Source organism: Palaemon carinicauda, chromosome 21 (genome assembly GCF_036898095.1).
Source record: "Palaemon carinicauda isolate YSFRI2023 chromosome 21, ASM3689809v2, whole genome shotgun sequence".
In the NCBI taxonomy this organism is placed as follows: Eukaryota; Metazoa; Arthropoda; class Malacostraca; order Decapoda; family Palaemonidae; genus Palaemon; species Palaemon carinicauda.
In genome coordinates this window covers 45,340,528-45,355,984 of record NC_090745.1, presented here as the reverse complement: position 1 = coordinate 45,355,984, position 15,457 = coordinate 45,340,528, and positions in this window count along the sequence as shown.

Genomic DNA, 15,457 nt, shown 5'->3' with positions numbered 1-15,457 from the left:
TATGAATAAAGTCTTTGCCAGTTTATCATTAGCATCTATCTCCAGGTGACATTGCTAGCTCTGAATAACTATTTTAATGTATTAGCTTTTGTCTGATATTGCTAAATTAACATCTACGTTAAACACAGTTTAGTACTATCAACTACGGTTCAACATTTTAGAAAGTAATAATGAATACATGAATAGATATTTACCTAATAATAATAAAATGGTACGTTAAAGGTATTGGCAACATTTATAATTCCTAAACTATATAATGAAAAATTATACAGTCTTTTCAAGCCGATAGAAAGGAAAATAAAGCCCATTGATAGATATTTTCCCAAGAAATATAAAGAAATATATTACTCGCATATGCAAAGACTTTAGGTAGGAGTCATATTAGATATGGTATTTATCCACGATACAATATCTAAATACAATACAGGAAATTAATAGAATTACTAAATCTATAATGGAATCTAAAATAAAAAAGTGAAAAAATTGGAACATTTATAAATGCTGATATACAGCTAGTAATAGATCTCACCCAAAGCATTAAAACACCAAACTTGAAACCCAAAATCCTTAGTATGAGTAGAAGAGGAAAGAGACCAGACATAATATAATTTTATGGTCTACACCCAAGCTTCCTCTTCACCCAATCCAGGCTAGGAGGGACCGAATAATACAATGGCTGGGGATTCATAGTTCTATAATGGTATCTAAAATATAAAAAAGTGAAAAAACTGGAACATTTATAGATGCTGATATACAACTAGTAATAAATCTCACCCAAAGTATTAAAACACCAAACTTGAAACCCAAAATCCTTTGTATGAGTAGAAGAGGAAAGAGACCAGACATAATATAACTTTATGGTCTACATCCGAGCTTCCTCTTCACCCAATCCAGGCTAGGAGGGACCGAATAATACAATGGCTGGGGATTCATGGTTCTATGTTTTTTCATTCCAGTATATTAGACATTGCACCCAATATAATCTAATGTAATGCTACACGCAATGCAGATGTTTTAGAAGATAAAGCATCCCTTTCCCTGCTAGTTATTATAAAGTTGATAACAAAAAGATAACAAATCATATGAAGGATGTTGAACGCAATAATGCTTATGTTATTGTGTGATTGAGTTCCCAATCATATTTACTGAGCAAATCACCATGTTTACAACATGTTCCGAAAGCGATTAGTACGCAAAAAGATTCATCTAATATATAACATTTTCTAGCGTTAATGTAATGCTGAGGTCATACTTGGGTGGTATAACGCATGCAAGGAGATAACGCATTGCATTATCCGTGTTCTGCTCCGCCGTTATTGTAACCTAATCTCCCATCTCAAAACTATATCTGTGGTATACCTCCCTATGGGAGATGTGGAAGCATGCATCACTGAGCATCCGTTCAGCAGTGGTATATAAAGTGGGAGCGGCGGTACGCAATCCCCAGTCGTGCTTTGTATATGAACACTGAGTTAACTAATTATGGATAAAATCTAGTATTATACTATATCAAATTATAATTAGAACTCCTTTGAAGAGATTTGATAATTATAAACCTGAATCTACCTCAAAGTGAGTGCGTGTGTGCTGTGAGTGTGTGCATGTGTATAATCTGTACCAACCGTGTGTCACACGATCGTACTTTTTGTGTATATATTATGCTTGTATCTTCGCTCTTCCCTCGCACTAAAAAGAACCAGAATAAACCTGTCTGCTTTTCTCATCTGTAACGGTGTCTGTTTTTGAACATGAAATTCTTGTTGCTTTAAGCTTTTGCATATAAAGGAGGGTGTTCTATAATAAACTCAATCAGTTGCCTTCATACTGTCTTTGAGTCACAACCTTCTCTCGGCCCGTCACATTAGTGACCCCGGAAGTCGACTTGCTCCTCCCGCCTTCCATCCCCCCGCGCCCCTCCATCGTTGGTACTATGGTGGACTCTACGGAAGTTGGCGCTGCGGCTGCCCCATTGAAACTTTCATCGTTCGCCAGCGGAGAGGCGTTTGCTTGGTTTCAGCGCACAGAAGTCCAGTTTCGCATCAAGGGCGTGACTCGCTCAACCACCAAAGCAAATTATGTTCTCGCGGCGAAACCAAGGACACCTTCCCGGAAATATCCGACTAGCTTTGTGAACAAGGAGACATCCCAATAGCATATGATGCCCTCAAAACATACCTTCTGCAACAGTACTCGCCGTCGCCAGCCGCCCGTATAGCAAAGCTTTTTCAGCTCTCGCAACAACCGTTGGGGGACCAAAGGGCTTCGCTTGCCCTCAGTGAAATGACCAGTATCGCTCGCCTGCAACCTGCCGCAGACGAATCTCCTCTTGAGGTGAACCTACTTCGTGGCCTTTGGATACGCCGTTTACCCGGACCTATACGCACTGCCATACTCGATGTCGATAGTTTACCCATAAAGGACTTGATGACCAAAGCCGACGCCCTTATGGACAGCCACTTTAAGACCTCCATCAACGCCTCCACCCCTGACGAAGAGGACGCCTATTCAATATCAACCGTAGCTGATGTGAATGCCGTAGGACATACACGCCTACCCCGTGACGTGCCGAAGCCGCGACAAAACCACCCACCACAACAATCGCTCGCACCCCAATCAACGACTTCTACAGCCACTTACTACCTCCCATCCGCGGCAGTTTTGCTACTACCTCTTCAGATTAGGGGCAACAGCGAAGAAATGTGCCAAGGATTGTCAGTGGCCAAAAATCGTGTAAGTAGGCCATCGCTCATGGCAGTGGCCTCCCGTGTTTCTAATCTTTTCTTTTTACATGATGCAAGAATGGGCGTGCGATTTTTGGTAGACACGGGTGCTTGTCGTTCTCTTTTGCCAAGGGAACTCTTCAGGACACGACGTAGTCTGTCTACGTCTGCCGAAGTCCGCTTGCTAGCTGCCAACAGATCTGCGATACCCACCTACGGTTACGAGAACCTCACATTATCGTTCGGAATCGGTAAATTTAATTAGAAGTTTCTCGATGCTGACGTCACATTGCCAATCCTCGGTGCGGATTTCCTCTCTCATTTTCACCTTCTGGTCGATGTCGCCCTCCGACGATTGGTCGACGCAGACTCGTACTTGTCGACACCTCTTCAACCTGACCCTTTCAACCTCGCTCTCCACATCAGCACACCCATGGATGCCTAAGCCCACCTCCTCACGCCGTACCCAGAAGTTTTCCGTCCAGAACTTCGCCAAACGCCCACGGTTCCTGCTAAGCAGGATATTTATCACCATATCAAGATGACGGGACCCCCAGTCTTCACAAAATTCAGACGTCTGGCACCGGAACGATTGGCAGCCACTAGACAGACGTTCGCTGAAATGGAGGAAATGGGCCTTTGCCAAAAGGCCTCTAGCCCATGGTCGTCACCCTTACACATCGTTCTGAAGAGAGACGGCTCCCTCCGTCCATGCAGGGATTACAGGCGCCTGAACATGCAAACAGAACCGGATCACTACCCCCTCCCAAACATTGCCGACGTGACCTCCTACCTGCACAAAGTGAAGGTTTTCTCTACGCTTGACCTCCTGAAGGTGTATTATCAGGTGCCTATGAACTAGAAGACATCCCCAAGATTGCCGTCACCTTTCTGTTTGGTACATACACCTTCAATTACTCTTGTTTTGGCTTTCGTAATGCTGGGGCCACGTTTCAACGTCTCTTGGATGGCATTTTAGGTCCCGGGACCTCCCTTTCTGTGTATGTTATGTGGACGACATACTTGTGTTCTCCTCCTCAAAAGAGGAGCACCTCCGTCACCTGCGCATCGTGCTCGACCGCCTGCAACAAAACGGCCTTGTAGTCCGGTATGACAAGAGTACCTTTGGCGCCAAGGAAGTGTCGTTCTTAGGGCACCGCATCACTCCTGAAGTAGTCCATCCCCTCCCTGAGAAGGTAGCAGCCGTTCAAGACTTCCCACGCCCTTGACCATCAAAGCTCTGCAGGAATTCTGGGGCATGATCAACTATTATCACCCTTTTCTTCCAGCCATTGCTGCCACTCTTGCTCCCCTCTACACCTCCCTCAAGGGCAAGCCAAAGGACCTGAAGTGGGGTCCCCTTCAAGAAGCAGCTTTCTGCAATGCAAAGAAGGCCCTATCAACTGCTGCGGCTCTCACTTTTCCTATCCCACATGGCCCTCTCCTTCTCTCCAACGATGCCAGCGACGTCGCTATTGGTGCAGTACTTGAACAGGTGGTCAACGGCTCAACCCGCCCGTTGGCCTTATTCAGCAGAAAACTGTCCAAGGCAGAATCAGGTTATTCTACCTTCGATCGCGAATTGCTGGCGGTGCACTTGGCAGTCCGTCACTTTCGCCATTTCTTAGAAGGTACGCCCTTCGTCATTCGCACAGACCACATGCCCTTGGTGCATGCCTTCACTCGACAGTCTGACGCCTGGTCCGCCCGGCAACGCCAACATCTCTCCGCCATGGCTGAATACAATTGCACCCTTCGATACGTCCCTGGAAAAAGGAATCCCGTTGCCGACGCCCTCTCAAAAAACACGTTGGCTGCCGTTCAACTGGGATTGGATTACAACGCCCTGGCTGAAGCCCAATGACAGGAACCAGAGTATCAAGCATATAGGACATCCTGCACATCCCTCCATTGGGAAGACTTCCCCCTCGAAGACTCCAACACCACCCTCCCCTGTGACATCAGTACTGGTAGACCGCGACCTTGGATTCCTGCTCCCATGCGCCGGCAGGTGTTTGATTTCATTCATGGCCTTTCACATCCCTCATGCCGTTCTACTGCACAGCTGGTGAAGGCGAAGTTCATTTGGCACGGCATTTCTAAGGATGCTAAGGACTGGGTCCGCGCCTGTACTTCTTGCCAAACTTCCAAAGTACATCGACACATGGATTCAGGAGTGGGCACTTTTCCTCAGCCTCAGTGTCGTTTCGCACAAATTCACGTCGACGTTGTAGGCCCCCTACCCACATCACAAGGACATTGTTACTTGTTTACCGTCATTGACCGCTCCACTCGTTGGCCTGAAGCCATTCCCATGGAAACTGCAACGTCTGCCTCATGTACATCTGCCTTACTCTCAGGATGGATTGCAAGATTTGGTATCTCTGAGCATATTACTTCTGACAGGGGTACCACTTTCACCACTCAATTGTGGACATCATTAGCGAATCTCCTGGCATCACCCTACATCAGACAACGGCCTACAACCCCGCTCCCAATGGAATGGTTGAAAGTTTTCATCGCACCCTCAAAGCAGCTTTGATGTCCCTCTGCAAGGATTCCAACTGGTTTACTCAGCATCCCTGGGTCCTCCTGGGACTAAGGACCACTCCTAAAGACGCCCTCGATGTCTCGGCAGCTGAAATGGTGTATGGCGACCCATTGGTCGTCCCTGCCAATTTTTTCCTTCTACAACCTCCTCCGACGATCACTAGCGCATACTTCACGTCATGGGAAAATTTACTCCATGCCGCCAGACTTAAAACCCCCAGCGAAGCATCACATACCAACAGACTTGCACTCTGCAATGCATTTCTTCCTGCGCAACAACACTAGCAAGCCACCGCTAACGCCCCCTTAAACGTGATCAAACGCAGTCCAAAAGCATTCCTACTAAACATTTGTGGCAAAGAAGACTGAGTCTCCATTGATCGTCCAAAACCTGCTTATCTCCTGCCAGATGACCCGTCTACAGTTCGCCTCTCTAGATCAGGGCGCCCTATTTTACATGTGTGTCACACGATCATACATAGTTCATTTTGTGTATATATTATGCTTGTATCTTCGCTCTTCCCTCGCACTAAAAAGAACCAGAATAAACATGTCTGTTTTTCTCATCTGTAACGGTGTCTATTTTTGAACCTGAAATTCTTGTTGCTTTGAGCTTTTGCGTATAAAGGAGAGTGTTTTATAATAAACTCAATCAGTTGCCTTCATACTGTCTTTGAGTCACAACCTCCTCTCGGCCTGTCACAAATCACTGCCCAAAGATAGCTATCAACTCTATTTGCTTCATCTAAAGATCCTATCCATATTAAAGAGAGATAGAGAGAGAGAGAGAGAGAGAGAGAGAGAGAGAGAGAGAGAGAGAGAGAGAGAGAGAGAGATGTCAAGCATATGTTCATTAAAAATAAATAAATGTGCAAAAACCAACTCGATAAATAGGTCGATTTTTTTATTTTGAAGTTTTGCAAAAATGGGTAAAAAAATTATATGGAAAACCTGAAAAAAAAAAGAAATACAAATGATACACTAAAAACTTTAAATTGAATAGCATTATTTTCCTTCTTTAATTTGAAATAAGTTTCTAAGGACAATTAATCAGTGGTGCCTTTTTATATACGGGAGTCCCGTGGATCACGTATGCTGCGATCCATATCGCATGTATATCGAGTTCACAAAGATCACTACCACAAATTGCCCACTGTGATGGGATCCCATATACAATGATATATCACAGGGCGATATATCCTCATGTATTGCACTTATTGCCCTGTGCCTACAGTGTTCATCTCCCCTGGCCATTTACTACGCATCATGAATTGAGTATGCCACGGTGTTCTGCGTTTTGAAAAATATATGCTAGAATAACGCCTGAAAGCGTCGCCGGTGTTCAAGTTTTCGAGATTTTTCCATATTTTCTCTAATCGCCAAGGTCTACCGCACAAGTGTGACCTCAGCATAAGTAATCTTAAAATAGGCAACAAGGCAAAATTGTATAGTGAAAATAATCAAAAGAAAACAAGAGATTTTAGATACTGCTATGTCTTAAGAATAGTCTCTTTAGCCAATATAAAAAGGGTACAGGTGAGGAGCAAATATTTACTAGCTGCCGAGGAACTAATAAAAATACCATGAAATAAAGCTTGATGCCATTTGGATAACTGGGAGTTTCAGTCCTTTCTAAACAAAAGTATAACCCATTCTAAATTTCTTTATTTATAAACCAACGAGTAAATAGCTCAAACAAATTAACACCACATACGTATTAATATAATAATAGCCATCATTTATATTCATATATATATATATATATATATATATATATATATATATATATATATATATATATATATATATATCATCCTCAACAGCATAATCATCATTATCAACACCATCTCCTCCTATGCCTATTGACGCAAAGTGACTCGGTTAGATTTCACCTGTTGTATCTATCTTGACCTTTAAATTCAGTACTTCTCCATTCATCATCTCCTACTTCACGATTCATATTCCTCAGCCATGTAGGCCTGGGTCTTCCAACTCTTCTAGTGTTTTGTGGACCCAGCTAAACGTTTGTTGATCTAATCTCTCTTGGGAAGTATGAAGAGCATGCCCAAACCATCTCAATCTACCCCTCATCATGATCTCATTCACAAATGGCACTCGACTAATCACTCTTATAGTTTCATTTCTAATCCTGTTATGCCATTTAACTCCCAATGTCCTTCTGAGGGTTTTGTTCTCAAATCTACTAAATCTATTGGAGACTGTTTCATTGACATTCCATGACTCATGTCCATAAAGTAACTACGATCTCACTAAACTGATATATAGTCTGATATTTATACGTAATTGCAGACAACTTGATTTCCAGATTTTACTTGACCTAGCCATCATTTGATCTGCTTTTTTTTAATTTTTCATTAAAATCTAATTCTAAAGACCCTGTATAATGGATCACAGTTCCTAAATATTCAAGTGATTCTACCAAAATAAACTTTTCCCCTTCCAATGATATTCCATCTTCCATTGCATATTCTGTTCTCATGATCTTTGCCTTTCATTTATTCAGTTTGAGCACAGCCTTATGTGATATTTCATGCATTCTGGTATGTAAGTATTGCAAATCCTGTGGGGTTCTGCTAATAAGGACAGCATCATTAGCATTTACTATTACCAATCCAGTCCAGTATTATATATATATATATATATATATATATATATATATATATATATATATATATATATATATATATATATATATATTATATATATATTTATATTTATATATATAATATATATATATATATATATATATATATATATATATATATATATATATATATATATATATATATATATATATATATATATATATATATATATATATATATATATATATATATATATATATATATATATATATATATATATATATATATATATATATCATGGCAGAGGTCACTTTTGTTTGGTTTGACCATTAGCCCATCTGAGTCGAAGAGATAGTTTGTGTCGATCAGGTCATAAGTGAGCAGGTCTTGTAAGTCATACCCTCGCACTCTGGCAATGTCAAAGATCTTCTGAGTTTCCGCCAACTGCTTCTGGTTCTCTTTGGCTTTTGTTTGGCGAGTGTTATTTGCTGCTGTGTTGCTTTTAAATGTTTTCAGATTTCGGCGGTGGATGGTGTCAGAGATTAAACGTTGTCTTGTCACAAATCGCTCAGTCCGAAAGGTCTCATAGAGTGTCTTGCAGGTAGCATCGAACTGCAGAAGATCATTACGGATTTCCTGTGGCATTAATTCCTGTGATATGATATTGTGTAGGGTCTGTACATCATCCTTACTCTTCTGCGCAGAAGATCTCACAGGATTGTCATGTTCTTTGACATACCTAATTATTTCATCAACCAAGGCTTCAGAACTTCGAGTTGCTGGGACATTTAACTCATGATTCACCAGAAGTTCTCTGCTGGGTGTGACAACACCACTGATCTTGTACTGCAGGTTGACCACTGCCAACATCTCATGGTGGATAATTTCCCATTGAGCAACAAACTGCTTCCTCTTTGTACTCCCTATGATACCACCAGGACTCTTCTGAGAGCGATTGATTCTCTGCTCAAGACACATGTCTGCTCCAACAGAAGTGAATTGACCTCCTGTCCGCTTCACAACAAACTTTCCAGCTTTGAAGTTTTCAAACACATTTAAGGCATCTTGTGGTAACTTCCTCATATCCTCCAGATAAACTGAAGCCCATCGCAGGTAGTTTATCCTATCACATCCAGCAAACAGGGGGAGGGTGGCTTGAAGACTCTGGAGATGGAGATCCCAGTTTCCCTCACGGTCGGCCCTGACAAGGTTTCTCAGGATGGATACCATTTTCACAAACTGATCCCAAAAGGCAAACGTCTCGGATACCTCATATCTGTCTGACCTAAAGGCATTGAAGTCGTCAATCAATTTTGATGAAATTGAAATGAATGCCTCTAAGTGTGCCCTGCTTTCTTCCTGTTTTTTCTCTGACACAGGGACTTCATCAACAGTATCAACGAAAGCTCGTTCATGTATGGTTCAACACCATTGATTCTGAAGAATTCGGCCCACTGTAACCTCTCAAGGCACTCACTGAGCAACATCAATCCTTTTAGTGACCTCGTATAGTGCGTACCATCAAGCACTGACCTAACAACATTTCTACCAAAAGCTTTTGACTCAGCCAAGATGGTTTCAGCACCACTTCCATCAATATATTTGCCAATAGCTCCCATGACAACCTTGATTAGGTGAAACGATCCCAAACAAAGAACCAAGTTGCTGAATTCATCTGGGTTGTGCATGATGATCTCTCTGGCAATGTGGTATACCCCCTCATCACAAGTTATGGGCAAATGAGGCTGATCTAACTGACTGAGGATATCTTGAAAGTTCTTGAGGGCAGTGTACACAGTAGCGTACTCTGTGACAGGATATGGAAGAACAGGAAGAAACCCTATTATCTTTTGAGGAACATTTTCATGAGTAACAAGGGAATTAAAGGCACTCCATGAGGGCATCTGCTGTTCTTGGCTTGTTTCTCTGATGCCTTCCTTCATATCTGACATGTTCATTCTGCCTAGTATCCATGCAGCATCCTTCATCATTGTAACATTTCTTCGGCATTCAACTGCTTCATACAGATCTTCCGGAACCTCATACACAGTTGGAAGACTGGGTTTCTTGGCAGGTTTTATGTAGTTTCTCAAAACCTGACAACTTAGTTCCTGTTTGAATTGTCTTTCTCTGTGTGTTACCTGAGTTTGGGACATATTTGGTTTACTATTCCCTAATGTACCAGCTGGTTTGTCCTGCATTAGGATAGACACAGTGTCATGACTTCCACCAATTCCAGACAAAGTGTTTTCCTCATGATCAAAGTTGTCAAATGCGCCAACAGTAAATCTACTTCGATCAAACGGACTGGGAAGAGGGACCTGACGCCGATTTGATTCAGTGATATATGAAGCCATATCACAATGATAGCGAAGAACCTCATCATAACTGGTTGCAAGTCCAAACCGATTGAAACTTGAGATGAGAGTTTTTGACCTGCAAGCATTGTATATTGCTTCTGAGTTCAGCATGTGCAGAGGAGTGCGCTTTCTACCATTGTTCACTATGTAAAACATGACCTGATAAACAGAGAGTATTTTTCTCATTTTTTCATCAGAAATGTCACAGTCATCCAGGTTTTTATGCTGTGAGTTGTCAGGGTTCATTGTAATTGCACTTCACATCAAAGTCAAACAGTGTTGAGAACATTTCGGCAACTTCATCTGGAATTGCTATGTCTCTGTACGCTTTCTCAAGTTCATTGGCGTCACAAAATTTGTCATTGAGCTCAAAGTCCTCTTTCTAGAAACAATTCCTTAACAATAAACCACACTGTTTTAGTATATCTGAAGTCATTTCCCTATCAGAGTGTTGTGGCATACTATCTACAGCACTATTCTTGAAGAAGATTGTAGGGGCCTTTGCACTTTGAGGGGTGAAGAATGACACATCATTACCACACATATTTAGCAAATACAGTTTTACATCCCTGTTTCTGAAGGCAGTGACATCTTGATCACCACTCTGTGCCACTTTATTGCAACTATCAGATACATATGACAAGTTGTAGCACCTCCCAGAGTTCAAACCTGGTTCAATGTTCTTAATTACATCTGCAAATATATCCAGCTTCTTTTGACCAATGGACGGCAACGCAGACTTGGAGGACTGCCTTTCTCCTTTCAAGATATATTTGCGGATGCAGTCATTGTGACAGTACAAATCTGCCCCAAACACAGCATCTGCATCTTGCAAGTCACTGGTTCGCGTGTATACTTCATCCTGAAGAGACAGTGCAGCTCTCAGGAAGGACTTTGCACGGCCTTCCTCCGAGATTCGCCACTTCTTGTATACATTATTGTGTTTTACATGGCCACATATGAAGCACGGCTTGGAGAAGATGTCTACATTTTCTGCACGTGATGCTGGATCCCGTGCTGCAGTTGAGGAACGTCTCATCATCTGACCACCAGATGAGGTACTCTGCTGTGCACCTGCGTCAGATGTTGCTGCCAGCTGCAATCTCTCAAGATTCCTTTTGTGTGTGTACCGTTTGTAGCAATCATTATTAACATGGTAGACAAACTTCGCCTGATCAACATGATTCAGTCTCTCTAACACACAGTCCCCTCTAATGCCAGCATCTTGGATTACTGCTAATCTGCCATTCTCTGTCCCTGATGTATTAAGGTTGGGTTCATCTCTTTGTCATATGATGCACCTTTCAGGATCAGTGGATTGGCTAGGTATCGGTGAAGCTGTCCGTCTCCGTTTTCTTGGGATATCCGCCATACTTGATGATGTCCCTATGTACTCGTCAGTCCTGAAAAGAAAAAAAAGAGCATTAACCCTTAATCGGTCACATATAGGAAAAGTGTATGGTTTACTTTTTTGCCTTGGTATTATAATTCAACGATACTAGCTAATATATTTTTGCTAAAAATGCTTTTTTGATAAATTAAATATTAAAATTACAAATTGTTACAAAATTAAAGTAATCAAATTCTAACAAACTAGTAAATATCTCCATTACTACCGGGTTTCAGAACAAACACCCCAACTAAAATTGTGTCCAATGAGGTCCACTATCAAAACCAGTTGGGTAAGGGATGCAATTGAGAAATTTTGCCAATTTTCGCTATTTTCAACTCAACCTCAAAGGACTACTATTTGTGTTAGAGACTTCAATTCTTTTTTTAAAATTACCTAATATTGTATGGTATTCAGATGTGCATTCAAATAAACAGTTATATCATCATGAGTTTTTTTGTTGGCCTTCAAATGAAAAGAAAGTCTTAATTTCAAGCATAAGTAAAATTACGTCACACTTTGACCTCTGGTGACCTTGACTTTCATCTGATGACCTTGAACTTGTTTTCATTTTGTAGATAACTAAACTAGCTTCAATTTAAGCACCAACACAAAACCATAGGTTAATTGTGTGCAATGTTGTGTTAATTTTAATTTCCCGTACCCCTAACTTTTGGAGCGATTTTGCATCAGAGCATTTCTAACAAACTAGTGAATATCTCCATTACTGCCGGGTTCCAGAACAAACACCCTTGCTAAAAATGTGTCCAAGGTGGTCCACTATCAAAATCAGGTGGGTAATTTTGTGGACATAAAATGGATGCAAACACCCCTTGGCTCTTGGACTATGAGGAGACATTTGTCTTTTAGAGGGATTCAAAGGTGTGGGGGTTGTTCTTGTGATATCCCGCCACATTATTTTGGCGCACGAACAGGGACTGCTGAGGTGGGATTGATAGCTGGACTCTTAGACGAAGGACTGATAAGGACTTAGATTTAAGACTGAAAAAAAAAAATGGAAGAACAGTTAAGGGTTTTGAAGGAGGGTTTGAGGCTGAGTAAGGACCGTAAGAAGAAATTATTGCACGAGAATAAGAGGCTGAGTTGTGAGAATGAGGAGATGCGGAAAGAACTGAAAGCACTAAAGGGAACTGTAGAGAGAGTGGAAGAGGGTGTTGAGATAAGGATGAGCGTGAATGAGGAACGAATGGAAGCTATGATGGGGCAAGTAATGGGAATGATGAAAACTTTCATGGGTGAAGGTGCAGTCGGAGGAGTATCCTCAGCTTCGGGTAAAGGGTTGTTAGAGGAAGAAAAGGCTAGAGTAAGTGATAATAGGAAAGGTAGTGATAGTGAGATTGAAGATTAAGGAATTAGACATAGTAAGGATGAACAGAAATGTGATAAGAAGAATGAGAAGAAAGGTGAAAGTAATTTGAAGATGGAAAAGAAGAAAGGTTAGGATCAGAGTGAGATGATCATGAATGGGTGAAAGTGGTAAGTAAGAAACAGGGTAAGAAGGGAATGGTTAAGGATAGGAATTTAAGTGTTGAATTAGATTCATTATACTCGAATGAGGAAGAAGGAAACAAGAAGGGATTAGTCAGTGAAGATAGTAGTGAGAATGAAGGTGAGGAAGTGTGTAAGACTGTTTATGAGAGAGATACCTCGGTGTGAAAGGTTCAATGAGCATGGCAGTAGGGATCTGTATGACTTGTTCAAGGAATATGAAAGGTTCTGTCAGGCTAAGTATGGTGATAGTAAGAGAGTTTGGGCTAAGGAGTTAGGAGAATATTTGACAGGGTATTTGTTGACGATGTATGGTGTGATAATGAGTGTAGGGGATGTTGATTAAGGCACTGTGAGAAAGAGAATAATTGAACAGGTAAAACATGAAAGGGAGTGTTAAATAAAGGCGTAAAAATGATTTTGATGAGGCTCGAATGAATGTGGGTGAGGCGATTTCTATGTATGTATGTCGGTAAGAAACGTTAGCAAGGAAGAAGTATGGAGAGGAAGGTATAAATGAGAATAAGGAGTTAATGAGGAAGTTTTTGGCGACAATATTTGAGAATGTGTGTGAATTTTTTGATTTGAAACAGAAGGAGAAAATGAGGTTGACACAAGAGAGATAGACATGGGATGATATACCAGAGATAGGTGAGGATTATGAGTTAGATAGGTGCATGAAAGAAAGTAAATCTGTGAGTGTAAGAACTGGAAAGGAAGAAAGTGTGATAGAATTTGGTAGTTATAAGGATGCAATTTTGTGAGGGCCAATGAGGATCGCTGATCAGGTAATAGATAGGAGTGATAGGGCCAGTAATGGAGGAACTGTGAAAGCAAATGGTGGATTTAGGCATGGTAATTGGTGCAATAGGGATAGGAGTGTGAGTGCGCAACGAGGTATGTCAGATTGTCGTGTCCATGATGAGAAGTGTTATAGGTGACCCGTGTAGACGGATAATGAGACGTGGGAATGTAGGTTTTCTTCATTTATTACAAAAGGTTCGTTCGTAAGTACACTATACACAACTACCCTCTCAGGTGAGGGACTTGTCAACTCGAGCGCTCACCGACAACTAGAAACTCCCTTCGTTACCAAAATGCAACCATTGCAAAACATGCTGAGACGTGGGTTTTTGTGGAATACTCATGAATATTGAGTTCATTAACCTTGATGAATAATATATATATATATATATATATATATATATATATATATATATATATATATATATATGAATTAGGACATTACTCACCCCACCCAGCTCCTCACTCCGGGAGGAGATGCACACTTGCCCTCACTAGTCTGTGATATATAGGCATGGTATATACTAAACAGAAATGCAACATAAAATATACATATACAAATCACCCAAAAAAGCCACATATCTTCCACAAAAAAAAAATTCAGAAATTAAGTAATGCATGTAAAAATGTACACAAAACAATATAAATAGTTCCACTCTTTTCTTCTTAAGACCTCTGCAACCAAAACACAAAATACTCAAAGTGAAAAAAAAAATCATATCTGTTTTACATAACCTCATCAATAAGCTCCCTCTGGTTATGGGCAATACGGGCTTCTTGGGCGGGATAGGGGTAGAAATAAATATTCCTTCATCCCTCGATTTTACTTGTCCGGGTTTATGGCAAAATTTCGCAATACAACTCACTACCACCGTTTCTCCCTTTATTTAAATTACTACAACACTTGCACTTGCAACTTTCAACCGGTGGCCACTAGCCGTTTTCCCGAGAAAATCATTCACCTTCCCGCCCTTCTTTTATAACATTAAGTATAAGGTATTCACATCTACACATTCTCTAACACTGCCTATCCTCAAGGCTCAACTTTAATCACGCAGCCACTTACCATTCATGAACCGCCCCGGCCCCAGCAACCGGCAATCATATAAATACATGAATAATACAGCATCCGTCTGATGGATCTCACTTGACCTATTTTACCTCTGATTGTTTTTAGGTTCACTCAGCAATGTTATACGTATTTCCACACTCGGCAAAATTACCACAACATTTTACATATTAATTCAGCATCAACATAAAAGAACACATTGTTATCATCAAGTTTATTTAAAACACATCAAAAGAAGAAATGAGGTCTGTTCAAATAACAACAACAGCAAAGGAAAATAAAAATTCTACTCATCAACTCGATGGATGTCATGTATGCAGGGGTAAGGAGGAACACTTTTGAAAACTACCTCTTCAGGTACCACATGTATGTGTGCCTGAAGATGTTCAGACACTGCGCCATTAACAATGCTTTGTATCACAACTGTGTTAGACTTAACCATCTTTACT